A 14,919-nucleotide genomic window follows, 5' to 3' on the forward strand; every position below is an offset into this window, starting at 1 on the left:
TTCAGGATATAAGACTTCTCAGAAGAAAAAACCACAACCACTACAATAAAATCCTGTTACTTTGAAAAATGTTGTAAAGTTTGCTCTCATCTTCTGTTTGGAGCTCACTAGTAACCCTCAATTGGAGAAACTGTAGTGACACAAAGTTCCTTCACATTTGCAGTGGTGGTGAGGAGGTGGCATCCTTAATCATCTCAGGCTAATTGTCTTTATTCTTGTTTATTGAATTACTTTGTTTTTTGCAGACTCAGTGTCAGAATTTGCTTTTATTAATGAAGAATACATATTATTAAACTCATTTAAAGGTTCTCTTCTATTACTCTGTGCATCACCAGGGGGCAGCACAATTCCCAAAGAACATTCCTGTGACTTAGAGAAAAGTTACAGCGGCATAATTGGTCCCCAACTCTGTCGCAGCTTTAGGCATACACAGCTTTAATTCCAGTTTTCCCCCTGCAATGAATGTAGACTATAACTATCTGGATTCAGGGAATTATACCTACAAAGAGGAATATGCATATGAGCAGGTACCTCCAGCACACCTAGTATAACCCAAAAGGGGAGGAAGTACCAATAGGAGTGTGTGTATTTGTGTATTATCTTTGTGAGGTACAAGAACAATCAAGTTATTATCATTTTCAGAATTCCCTCACAGTTTGAAAATAAATGTGAGAGAAAAACACATGAAATGGCATTATTTTCTCTTGATAACAGGAGAAGGAATCATAAGAAATATAATCTACTAAGTACTTTGCAAAGTCCTGGAGATGAAGGAGGGCTTGACAGGTGAAGAAAAGAGGAGACATCAAAGATAAAGAACACATACTTGCTTTTTAAACAGAATTTATAGATCAAACACACCACAAATTGATAAATAACAATTAAACTATTATATTTTACCTTTACTTTTGATTTGTCAAATTCATGCAAATGATACATGGAAAGGGTAATTTATCTTTTCATGCCTTACCTGTTGGTAAAACCTCTAACAGCTGCTTGAAGTATCATCTTCACATACCTTCACACAGAACTTTCAAACCATCAGGATCATTATATGAATTCTTTTTCTTTAAAAAATATTTATTGTTTTTATGGATTCATAAAATGAAATGGGTCATAAAAAGTTAAAAGGTGGGCTTCCCTGTTGGTGCAGTGGTTGAGAGTCCGCCTGCCAATGCAGGGGACACTGGTTCGTGCCCCAGTCTGGGAAGATCCCACATGCCGCGGAGCGGCTGGGTCCGTGAGCCGTTGCTGCTGAGCCTGTGCTCTGCAACGGGAGAGGCCACAACAGTGAGAGGCACGTGTACCACAAAAAAAAAAAAAAGAAAAGAAAAAAAAAAAAAGTTAAAAGGTGTTGTAAATTTAACGAGAAAATAAACAACTTATAAAATCCAATAATATTCGAAGACAACAAAGTCTACAAGAGGAGGAAAAATGTTTTGCTAACCTACAGGAAGATAGAAACAGCAGCACAGTAGAATATACCATTGAAGATGTTTCACGTGTCCTATTCTTAATGGTCAGAGATACCAAGATGTTCTTATATTTAAAGAAATAAAACATGTACACACACACACACACGCACACACACACACACACACACACACACACGCTTGCATTATCCCTGCTTCATAATTAAACAATAAAATGTCTATTTTCTTTTACCCCCAAAAGGAATTCATTCATTCATTCTTTCTTTTTTTTTTTTCATTCAGTAAGAATTTATTTTTTTAGCACTTATTAGGCCCCTGCCCTTAAGATTTCACTATTGTGTTGGGGAGACAGACATGGCAACGAATTATTCCAATACAATTTAACAGCTGTTCCAGTATAACATGAAGTACCATGGAAATAGGAACATCAAAGTCATACACAATAAGCTCTTGCAGGGCAGGGACTGTGTTTATCTTGTTCAGCAATGTCTCCTTCAGTAGCTAAAGAAATACTAGGCAAGCAGAAAGCAACTAATACGTGTTCATGTATAAAATACCCAAATTTGCCCATAATTAGAGGTGGAGATGGAACTTGCAAAACTAGTGAATTCGTTTCTTAGCGCTACCTTAATAAAGTACCTCAAACTGAGTGGCTTAGAAAAACAGAAACTGATCCTCTCAGGTCTGAAAGCTAGAATTTCAAAATCAAGGTGTCAGCAGGGCCAGACCCTATGAAAGATTCTATGAAAGGATCCTTCCTTGATTCTTCCCGCTTCTTGCCCCAGGCATTCCTTGGCTTGTGGCAGTATGACTCTACTTTCCACCTCCATCTTCACATGGTCTTTCTGTCTCGCTGTCTTTACATGACTGTATTTTTATAAGGACACTACTCATATTGGATTAGTTGTCTATTTGTCCAATACGACCTCATTTTAACTTATTACGTTTGCAATGACCTACTTTCAAACAAGGTCACATTCAGAGGTATTAGGAATTAGGACTTTAATATATCTCTTTAGGGGGACACAATTCTACCCATAACAACTAGTAACAGTAATTTTCTCCTCTTCCACACTTTCACTTTTTCTTCCTCAATCCTCCTTTGTCTACCTTTTTCCTCTAAGAGGAGCTCATTTTGAGACTCTACTGAATAACACGGACTCCCCTCATACCTCTCACCTCCTGAGAGTACCCATTATTTTGCTAGATTCATTCTGCTTGTGCTTGGTTTGTCTGTGCTAAACTCATACAAATTACCATCATTTACAAGAGCTGCTTACATTCATGCATAATTATCATGCAGTAGAATAACAATTATGCATATCATTAAATTCATGTGAGATAACCTTCAATGTAAGTTTTATTTGATTATGGCACTAAACTCTGTTCATGCATGCTTGGCCTTCATAGCAGGTTGTTCAAGAAGAATGGTTGTCTCTGCCACTTAAAAATAATGACAGTAATATTGACCATAACTCTAACTTTCTCCAACTGAAATATCAGTTCCATAAGTTGGTACCCACCTTGTGGAAGGTTAGCACAACCAAGTCTGGATTAAATAAAATAAATATTTCATCTATCACATATGAAAGAAAATGATATATTGTATTAAACATTTTTAAGCTATCTAATTTGCATCTGTTTTCCAGAATGACAAGATACATGGTTTCAGAGTATAAAGCATAGTTTCCTCTATAAAAGGGAGTTAATATACTCTAGAGTTTCTATGATGATTAAATAAAATAATCCACATAGTTGGCATAAAGTGTTTAGCACATCCTAGGACTCAGATAATTGGTAGCTGTCATTAATCAGGTTTACAGAATATATTGCTTTCTACTGCCCTCATCTGTTTACTATCCTTGTTTTCTTATTTGTCTCTGGACTTTCCTTTCAGTCTTCCTTGCAAGTGACTCTTCCTTCGTCTGCCATTTAAATAGTTTCCTGTGGAACTTAGACCCTCTTCTCTTATTCTATATTCTCTCTATTCTCTACCTGAACAATCTCATCTATGCTTGTGGCCTTCATTATTATCCATATACTAGTGGTGCCCATATTTCTATCTTTAGCCCACATCACTCTTTTCAGCTCTTACCCATACATCTAACTGCCTCATGCACACTTCCATTCAAATGTCTAAAGACACTTCAAAACCTAAAGGTCCAAAACTAAAAGTGTCATTTTGTCAAAATGAGCTTCTCTCCTTCTTATGATGCCTCATTCAGTGAATGACCACTGATAGCCCTTTGCTACTCTAGGCTGAATGCTGAGTTATTCTCCACTCAGGCACATACGTTAACAAGTCACTGTGATTCCATATCTAAAATAGCTTTTCTTGTCCTCATTTCTCTGCAACCCGACTAGTACTACCCTAGACTATACCCCTGTCATCTATTGTCCAGATTGCTTTGGCATCCATCTAAACAGAATTCATCAAAAGCATTCTGCATACTGCCATAAGACTTCTTTTAAAAACATGATTAAAAAACAACAAAAAAAGGGCTTCCCTGGTGGCGCAGTGGTTGAGAGTCCGGCTGCTGATGCAGGGGACACGGGTTCGTGACCCGGTCCGGGAGGATCCCACATGCCGCGGAGCAGCTGGGCCCGTGGGCCATGGCCACTGAGCCTGCGCATCCGGAGCCTGTGCTCCGCAACGGAGAGGCCACAACAGTGAGAGGCCCATGTACCGCAAAAAACAAAACCAAAAACAAACCCATAAATCTTATCATGCAGCACCTTGTACTTAAAATCTGTCAATAGTTTCCCTGAGCTTTGATGATGAAAGACTTTAAAGGCCATGCATCATCTAGCCTCTCTACCTGTCCAGCCTTACAACTCAGCATCACCTACCCCCAAATCCTACCAACTCTTCACTCCTGCCATCCTGAATTTCTTCCAGTTGCTCTCACCTTCAGGCCTTTACACTCTTCTCACTGCAGGGGCACTATTATTTCTAACCTTTCTTCACTAAACTAACTTCTTACTCAATCTTCAAGTCTCAGTTAATGATCAAATTATTTTTAAAAAGCAAATCCATTGTTATAGTTCCTGACTTCTACTGAGCACACTAAATGCCACATTATAATTAGCTGCACAGAAAAATGTTTTTGAAGAACAATGATATATTTTAAACTCAATAGAATGAATGAGCTCCACTGTCCACATTCCACATTAATTATATATGTATGTGTATGTGTGTATATAAATATCTTTTCAAAGTCAGAGTTTCCTGGCAAGTTAGAGTTTGTAGAAGAAAGTACCAGGTGTGAAAAAAGCACATATTGATTTGAAAAAGGAGATACATGATGACATGTTTCAACACATACCACCACTTTGTGAAAATAGGCATAGGCCTATTTTTTAGTCTCCACTATAGTAAGAACTACAGAAAACAGCTATCTCTTCAACAGATAAATATTTTAGGGAGCTGTCTCTAGTAACTAAGTTTCCATCTAACACCTGGTAGCTTCTTAATTATCATTTCTCCCAAACCATGAATAATTTAAATTATTTTTTTCTCTACCCCTGGAATATCTTAACTGTATAAATATGCTCTATTTGACAATTTCATTCCTACCAGTGATAATAAATACGTAGATTATTACCAAGTTTATTTTTCTTAAAAGTAAGCAGTAAAAGGGAGATTTCAACGTTCTAACACTGATATTAAGAAACTCATCTTCTTTTCTTTAGCTTTTTGGGCCCCCAAAATCTTAGAACAAATGTAGTATTTGTAGTCTCTAACCTTCCTGCACATGACCCTGTGGGTTTTTATGGTCACGCACTTTGCTCTCCAGGAGAGTGAAGAAAGCACAGCTCAGCCAACCACATTCCACACTTCCCACTTCCAGATTCCTGACTCCCCTTGTCTTGGTAAATTAGGCTATTGGCAGTTGTGGATTGCACTTTTGTTCTCAATTCCTCCCTCCTGACACCCAGCTGTCTCCTGTCCCTTCCTGGGGGTCAGGGTGGGGGGCGATTCATGCCCCTTTGTTAAGTGATTTTGCACTGCCTCTCACTGTATATAGGTGGAGTGCACTTCCCCACCCAACTAATACTGGGTTTGGCCTTGTGACAGAATCTGGCCAACAGAATATGTGCAGAAAAAAGATTGTGCTAATTCTAATCCGGGGCATTAAGAGGCATTGCATGTTCCATAGCCCCATAGTTTACTTCTATCATCCTTATGGGAAGAACTGCTCTCAGGTGGATGAGAGACACTTAGGGAAAATGTGCAGCTTGAAACCAGGCCCCGACTAGATCAGCTAATCCACAGCCATATGATTGGGAATGAAAGTTTTGTTATTTCAAGCCACTAAGTTTTGAGATTGTTTGTTATGCAGCATTACTGTGGGAAATATTAACTAACTGAGTAGGCTACTGAAATTAGTAAAGTTCGTCTCTTTTCTAAAAATAAATCTCGGCAAAAGTTCATGTTTTTTCTTTCTTGGGTTCTCTGTACATTAAGCCCATATTAGTTTTCCAGAGTCAAAACTCTCTGCCAAAAGTTGGAGGCACCTGCTTCCCAAAATAAGAGAAGAATAGAGGCTGCCAGTAGGACAAAGGCTTCCTACAAGCTTGCCAAACAGAAACCCCAGAAACATCCTTCAGTGGTTACTTACTGACCTTCAATAAAATCCATGTTCTTTGATAGGCATAGAATCTATGAAGAAGTAGGACACAAACAATTTCTGATTTAGAGTATCATAAATCCTATGAAAAGGAAAATACAATGTGCTGTGGCCAAGAGCATATTTTTATTCCTTTTAAATTCAACTGTTATAATTTATGCACATATTCATATTAAATTATATCACACAGAGCTCCCATCTCCGTTTTACTAATAACATATATTTTTGTGGTACATTTCAGTTCATAAAGCATTATCATTCCTATTGCTGTATGTGAAACCTTGCAGTTTTCCTAAAGGTAGGATAAACAGATATTAATCTATTAACATTTTACTGATAAAGAAAATAAAAGTCAAAATACTTTTTAAGTGGTAACAGTAGGTAACATTTATTGAGTTCTTAGACTTGTCCAGCTCTTTGCTGAGCACCTTACAGAAATTATTCCATTTAATCATTACAACCCAAAGTAGAAAAGCACTATTATTATTCCCAATTTTCAGATGATGAAACGGAGCTCAAGTAACTTGCATAGATCACATTACCAGTAAGTGTTGTAGGCAAGTTTTGTGTCATTCATATATTCACATATATTTATGCAATAAATATTTAATAAATCCTTATAATATGACAAGTACTGAAATCTGAAGCCCAGACTTTTATAACCAAACTGTGCTACCAGTAAAGGAAGCTGAGACTTTTGTGTAACCTCCAAAGTGGTTCTCAAAACCAGTACACAAAAGTATCACCTCAAATGTGTATTGAAAAGACAATGATTAATTGAATCTTGAAGAAATCTGGGGATTTGTATATTTAGTAGCCTCTAAGTTATTCGGATGGATGCAGTCAACTGAGACCACAGTGGTTCCCAAATGCATATTCCCTAAAAGTGCTGGGCAGTAAAAAAATAAATAAATAAAAATAAATAAATACAATGTAGTTAATTTTTCATAAAGCCGTTTTTTTAATTTTGCAAAAGAAAATATAAGTGATCTTATATTACTCACACAATATAGAGGTAGAGAGGTTGGTCAAAGAAATCCCTAAAACTGGGAATTTTTGATTTGAGGTTTCTTTCTGCTGTAGATTTCACCTAAAGTACTGATTGTGTGTGTGTGGGGGGGTGGGTGTGTGTTTGCGGGGGGGTGTCTCTTGGAATACAATTTACTTCAAATATAAAAACGTACTTCTGTATATATTATTCACATAAGCCTATGTATTAATAGGCTATCAGTTTAAAAGCCTACAAGTTAAAATAGCATAAGGGTGCTAGTTACAGCTGAGTGGCACTTAGTGTGGATTTACTCACTGCAAACCATCCTTGATATGCTGCCTGTCTCTTCCTGGTAAATGGCAGTGAAGGTCAGTGAATCTAATTTGACAATAATGAGCCTATTCTGCAACGTGTTGTAATATTGTTCCCCTACTGCTTTTTTTTTTTTTAAGGTACCCGCCAATCAAAAAGGCTGTTCAATGACACTAGGGAAACCCCCAGGAGAGATGGGGAGAGTCAAAGAACAGTACTCTCTTATTTTTCTTTTCTAATAATGGAGACAGCAGAGGTTATGAACATGTTCAGTATGCATTAAAACAAAACACATCCTGATAGGAACGTTTTAATTAATAGCAATTATCTTCTGCAGCATTGTGATTCAAGCCAGGTCTCTGAGCATGAAGGAGAAATTTGACACTTGTGTTTCTTTGTGGACAGAGAGATTTTTAAGCAAAGTTAATGGAAACTCAGCAGATGAATGGTGCTGCAGTTCAAATGTACTGTAAAATTACTGAAATGATTTCAATGTCACAGGACTACACTGCATTGCATTTATGATTATTACCCCTCGCTATGCTTTATTTTGTTAGATATCCTAAAGATTGTGTTTTAAAAAATCATATTGTTCACAGAATAATTATGATGCAACAAATAATCATTATTATTTCTATAATAATTTATATATATTTTATACATATCCTAAATATCCTATATGTAGTTTCTCTATATAACAATTTTATAACAAATAATAATTATTATTATAGAGAAGATACAAAAGCTGGAATGTTGACACAGGGTAATGACCTACCAATAGCTCCCATCCCAATGTCTTTATAAATATTATTCTATATCTTTTTTTTTTCTTTTTGTGGTACGCGGGCCTCTCACTGTTGTGGCCTCTCCCGTTGCGGAGCACAGGCTCTGGACGCGCAGGCTCAGCAGCCATGGCTCACGGGCCCAGCTGCTCCGCGGCATGTGGGATCCTCCCGGACCGGGGCAGGAACCCGTGTCCCCTGCATCGGCAGGCAGACTCTTAACCACTGTGCCACCAGGGAAGCCCAAGTCTATATCTTAAGCTTTTATTTCTTGAAGGATAATTCTGGAACCTGATACATGAAAATCACATTGAATAGATGTTTAAAATATATATTCTTCATCCCCACCCCAGACATTCTAAGTCAGCATCTCCTGGGAAGGGACCCATAAATCTGTGTTTTAACAAGCTCTCCAGATAATTCTCATACACATTAAAACTTGAGAAGCACTGTCCTACACCAGAGGTTTATAAACTGGCGGCCACAGAATTCAGGGGTCCATGAACTTTTGGTGGGAAAGAAAAAATGCTTCCTAATTTTCACTGAACTCTAACTGAAATTTAACATTTCCTTCAATTACAAATGTAGTCAACAAATCACAGTATTGAATAGTTTAAAGTGTCTGTCAGTTGTCATCAATACAAGTCAGAGATATTGCCCTATTATATTGTAGTTGTTATAGCTATCTCAAAATACTATTGACATCACTACTTTGAAATTATATTAGTTATTAGACTCACTGCTAGAGCTCTTAGTTTAATGAATTATGAAATGAGTATATATATACATATTACTATATCAGGAAAACTTTAAATACTATTTTGATAACCAGTTCAATATAACTGGTATGCTTTGTAATCCTGTATATTTTATTTGATGTATTTAAAATCATTTTTCTGAACAGAGTACCCAGGCTTCACAAGACTAGCACAAGTGTCCATAATACACACAAAGTCAAGAAGCTCGGTCCTAGTTCTCCTGGGCCTCGTATTTATGCAGAGGGAGGAGGAAAGTGTGGAGAGAGCTAAACGTAAGCTGTTGCTCCAGCTCAAACAAACCCTCCCTGGCATTTCCTCTTAACACATAGATTTGGGAGCATAAAGGAAGGTGTCTCATAAATTCCAATGTGTTTAAGAGTGCGGGGTGGGTGGGGAAAGCAAAGGAAAGCAGGAACCCCTGTCAGTCATGAATGGCTTATTGGCTGAGTTCATCAGCAGGGGAGCTGAATTTGATCAGTTCTGCCATGATTAGCGTCACTACAGTCAAGTGTAAATTCTGTATAAATAGAAGAGGTGGATAGGAAAATAATTCAGTCCATCCCTCTAAATTGTCTCAGTCAGCACAGACATCAAGAACTGTCAGCCCAAGGAAGGGAATGCACACATGCCCAACCAAGCCTATTATTATATTCAGTATTCAAATAGTTCAAACTACAGAATATTATTTTCAACATAAGACCAAAGAAAAATCAATGTTGATTGTACAGCTTATCTAATTGTGAAAACAGCATTTGTTTATTTTTCATTGTCCCCTTGGTAAAGTAAGCAAATAAGTTTTTTTGCATTTTATCACTTTTCACTAGTAGGATAATTTTGTCTAAAAATATGCCTCTCTTCTAATTCCTTAGCTTAATGAATGATACCTCCTTCCAATCAACTGTCCAAGACAAAGACTTGAAGGAATCCTTTCCCTCCTTCACCAAGTGGACCACTATCTCCCTAATATCTCTGAAAATAATCCACTTTTGTTAGGCCCGCTGTTACTAGGTTAGTTCAGACCATCATTATTTTAACTACAATTACAGTCGACTCCTAACTGATCTCCTTGGCTTCAACCCTTCTTGTTGCTAATCTTTTCTTCATATGTTCATCAGAATAATAGTGTTAAAATGCAAGTCTTGATGTCACTTCCCTGCAAAAACATACCCATGAAATCTCACTGATCTCAGGGAACATGTCATACTTCTTATCATGGCACATCAGGTCCTTCATGATCTGGTCTGAGGCTTACATTTGTAGTCTTCATACTCACTCCTGATACTATGGTCTTGGAACATCAGTGTAGGAGAATACAACAGACCAGGATTATATCACTGTTTGCTCGTATCATATAAATGATGCTCCTAATGATGATGTTGCATGATCAATGAATCTTGGTGAATTGTGGTCAATATAGTATTTTTGAAGAGGCAGGAAGGAAGAATGTACCATTCTAACATGATTAGACCCAGTGTTGTCATTTAAAAGAGTATGAATTATCCAGAAAATTAAGTATTCTCTGATGACTTTTATATAGATAAGATTTGTTTGCAAACATGCACATAGAGGCACACTTTTCAAAGAGCAGGCAGTTGGGGGATGTTAGCTCTATCTCAAAGGTCTCTGCGTCCTTGCACAAATCATTTTTCACTGGGCCTTGAGTTTCTCATATGTGAAATACATGGAGGAAGTTCATATCTATCTTTAAAATTCAAAGTCCATGTGGTAGTTTAAACAATATATCCACAAATTATTTGACACTTCTGCCTTTAAGAGGTATAGCTCGATTCCCCTCCGTTTAAATGTGGGTTGGACTTAGTGACTCATCTTAAATGAACAGACTATGGTAGAAATGATGATATGTTACCTCTGTGGTTAGAATGTAAAAAGTTTGAGGCATCAGGCTCCCATTTTGGATGCTCTTGCACTCTCTGTCTCTCTCTCATGCTTTCTTTTTTCTCAGGTAGCCTATGGAAATGTCCAAATAATAAGAAAAATAGGTCTCCAGCCAACAGCTGACAAGAAACTGATGCCTGTGAACAATGTGAGTGAGCCTGGAATCACATTCTTCTAATCAAGCTTGGAGGTGACCACAGCCCCAGCCAAGAGCTTGACTGCCACCTCCGCAGAGACACTGAGTTAGACTGACGGCTGAACCACTCTCCTAATCTGACTCTCAATCTGTGATATAACACGCGTTTGCTTTTTTAAAGTGTTAAATCTTGGAGTAACTTTTTTACGCAAAATAGAGAACTCACACAGATCTGAATCCCATATATTATGTAATTCTATAACATCATCATCTTTCAAGTACTTCCTTATTCTTGATCTTTATACTCTTCTCAATATCTAAAATGGCAAACTAATTGCTACTGTAGATTTACTTCTTAACTAAAATTACTGAGGTTAGAAAACACAGGTATATTTGCACAACGTAGATTTACACATGTATTACTTATACTCTTAAAAGGATTAGAGTTAATATATTTTCAATGAAAAGGAACTCATCTAAATGCCAGCCGAGTTGCATAATATGGACCCCATGCTGTGGGATTTGCTGCTTTCCCAAGTTGTGTATGACAGGCTAGTTGCAATTACATCAATGAATTGTTTTCTATCATCCTCACCGGTGCATTAATGAAAGACTGCACAATTAAAGAAAAGATCACTGCATAAGGAAGGCAGGGCAACCAGTTTAAACAAGTAGATGGAATTTAAATCATTTTACTAGCACTATTTCCCAATCCAGTAATTGCTGGAACTACTCTGAAATGCTGTGTACATCCATATTCAATATGGAACATACTCAGAGCCAAATTTCCAAACTTATCGTTAAAAATGGAACAGGGGTCTTCCCTGGTGGTCCAGTGGTTAGGACGCCGTGTTTCCACTGCAGGAGACACAGGTTCGATTCCTAGTCGGGGGACTAAGATTCCACAGACTGTGCCCATCAATCAATCAATCAAGAAACAGTTAGCTAATATAATTTCAATTATTCTATCAAACTGGCAAACTGAAAATTTACTAAATAATGGAAAGGCATTATTTTTAGGGTTACTCTATGTCCAAAGCTTTAACTCAGATTCTTTCCTTTAACCCAGGCTTCCAATAACAAATCCATGTTAGGTCCAACTGCATTGTCTTCATAGTTCTCCATTTCTCCTCTTTTCATTAATCATCCTTTCATCTAGCTGAACCTCTACTCTTGATTTTAGCACCACCCTTTCATCAGCAGGGTGGATAATTCTTATACACTTTGGGTTCAACTTATTCAAATGAACCAAGGACCAGTTAGTGTCACGCCAAGCATAATGAGCACTGGGCTGGGAGCTTCAGGCTCATCTGCATACTTTCACAAACCTGTGTGATAGCTATAAGCCCAGGGAGGGGGGCACTGCGGAAGATGGAGGTGGCCAACTCTTATTCAAAATTAATAATAATCAAAAAAATTGATTTATAATCAAGTGGCTCATAATTGTGCCCTCTTTTTATTCCCTAGTAAAGAAGTGAGATTTTTTCTTCACATGAGTCCCCTATAGTCAAATGAAACATTTTTTTAAATCTGTATTTATCACACACAAAAAGTATTATAAATGTATATGGATGTGAACAAAATACTAAAAGATAAAATGATTTTTCTGTGCCACTTTAGTGTTAAAGTTCACAATTGTGTTACATTATAATCATGGTATGGTTACACATTGGCATTCTGTACCTTCCTCTTAAGGGAAAAGAGATGTGCATCAAATCCCAAATTCTACTGGAAATTCATGGGTCTAGGCCTAAGGATTTTTCTTTATTCAGAGAATTAGAGAGACTTTTCATGGATTTTCTTAATCAAAAGTTACTCAACTATTTTCTACTGAAGGCTAAGACCTTCTGACAACCTGATGACCTCTTCTTAATTGATACCTCGACCTTTATGAGACATCACCACAAACTTAGCTCTAACTTGGATTGGATTCGGTTGGGGAGGAAGAAGCACTTGATTTCAAAAGCAATTACCACTAGGTGTATATTTGAAAATACAAACTCAAAAGACAGGTAACAAAATTCCAAAGAGGCACTGCAAATGCTTACAAAGCCAAGAGTGAAATAAAATTGAAGAGAGGAAAAATAGGCATTACAGAAAAGTAATATTTAATGTCCTATAATTATTCACATATATGTCGCATCCAGAAGATTGTAACACCAGAGTTTTAGCATTAAAAGATTGAATACTGCTTAAAATAAAAACCAAAATAATAACTTAAAACTTCTTTAATCTTCATCTGCTATATAATCAAGATCACATTGAAATATATCTTTAGAATCTCCTTCATTCACCTACCTTTATATTTATTATTCACTGAGTATAAAAGGATAGTTTTGATGATATTTTATTTATTAATACTTCCCCATGAAAACCCTTTGTACTAAAATAATTAACTTTACCGGAAATTACTACCACACTTATCTGCCTGAATTTTTAGTTATCTTTGCTTCTAAATAGGAGTAGCCACCTTGTGAAATACCATCATGATAATTACTCTATAATCATAATGGCTCCTTTTATCCCACAGTTTGATGTAAATATTAATGATAAAAAATTAAAACTAGGAAAATGTTCTGCCAAATTCTAAACTTTTTTTTTTTTTTTTTTTTTTTTGCGGTACGCGGGCCTCTAACTGTTGTGGCCTCTCCCGTTGCAGAGCACAGGCTCCGGACGCACAGGCTCAGCAGCCATGGCTCACTGGCCTAGCCACTCAGCAGCATGTGGGATCTTCCCGGACCGGGGCACAAACCCATGTCCCCTGCCTCAGCAGGTGGACTCTCAACCACTGTGCCACCAGGGAAGCCCTAAACTATTTTTTATGAGAAGTTGTGTCTGTAATTGAGCATTTCTACCTCTACGGTTTCATATTGGTAAAAATCTACAGTTCTTAGAGGATCACCTTCTTAATCTTTTTATCTACTGATAAAGGAAAAAAAATATACATCTTTAGATAAGAAGGAAAAACCTTATATATTTAAAGTAAATTTTGAATGAAAAAACAAAAGAAGTGCTTATTTTTAATCCAGCCATAGTGCTCTAGTCCTTTTAATTATATGGCCATAAATTATTTAGAAATGCATAACAGATGAATAAAATCACCACTAAACCTTAACACTGAATAAGCAGTGCACTCTAGTGGTAAAAATTTTCTATTATAGACCTAGTTCCCACAGTAACTAATATATGACTTAAGATTTTCTCATTAGTTTATGCTTCCATTTTCCATCATTGCATAAATAATAATACTAAATGTTGGTGAAAATACAGAGCTACTAGTTTTGTTTGTGGGAATGTGATATGGTACAATCAATTTGGAAGATAAAAGTCTAGCGATTTCATATAAAATTTAAGCATTACATGTACTCTATGACCCAACAATTCTACTCCTAGGTATCTACCAAGAAAATGAAAACCTATGTTCATAAAAATATTATAAAGTATACTTATAGCAGTTTATTCATAATAACGCAGCTGTTCATCAAAAGGAAAAATCAATAAATGAAATATAGTGTATTCATATAATAGAATACTACTCTGCAATGAAAAAGGTCAATTAACTCATACATGCAGCAACATGAATAGTTTTTAAAAATATTACCCTGAACAGAAGCCTTACACAAGAGAATATAGCATATTATTTGAATGCATATGAAATTCTAGAAGATGCAAAACTAATTTGTGATGGAAGGAAGTAAGGACAGTGCTTATCTCTGGAGGTAGGAGGTGGGATACACTGGGAAGGGTCACGAGGGAATGTTTCAGAGTAATGGTAATGTCTGTAACTTGAAAGAGGTTTGCATTTCACAGTTGTATGTATCTGATAAAATACAATGAGTGTATACTTAAGATTTATACAACTCAGTGCATAAAAATTTTACTGAAAAATTTAAAAATAATGTAAACAAATACTAAGCTACATTAAAAGTATATATTCTAATGTGTTTACATAGAAGTGTCTTGATTTCTGCAATTCATTT

General features: G+C 36.6%; 1 protein-coding gene across 8 annotated transcripts in view; it reads right to left on the reverse strand.

The window, feature by feature from the left end:
- The window catches only part of ERBB4 (erb-b2 receptor tyrosine kinase 4), a 1,132,189-nt gene that overhangs the window by 716,922 nt on the left and 400,348 nt on the right, over positions 1–14,919 (reverse strand). The window contains exon 1 of one of the 8 annotated variants that reach the window (XM_067026814.1): positions 971–1,060. The exons of the other annotated variants lie outside the window; for them this stretch is intronic. The gene's annotated coding sequence lies outside the window, so the exon portion shown is untranslated. Of the gene's footprint in view, positions 1–970; positions 1,061–14,919 lie in introns of those variants that run through there. 8 annotated transcript variants of the gene reach the window in all.

The sequence above is a fragment of the Kogia breviceps genome, chromosome 2 (assembly GCF_026419965.1).
Source record: "Kogia breviceps isolate mKogBre1 chromosome 2, mKogBre1 haplotype 1, whole genome shotgun sequence".
NCBI classification, from domain to species: Eukaryota; Metazoa; Chordata; class Mammalia; order Artiodactyla; family Physeteridae; genus Kogia; species Kogia breviceps.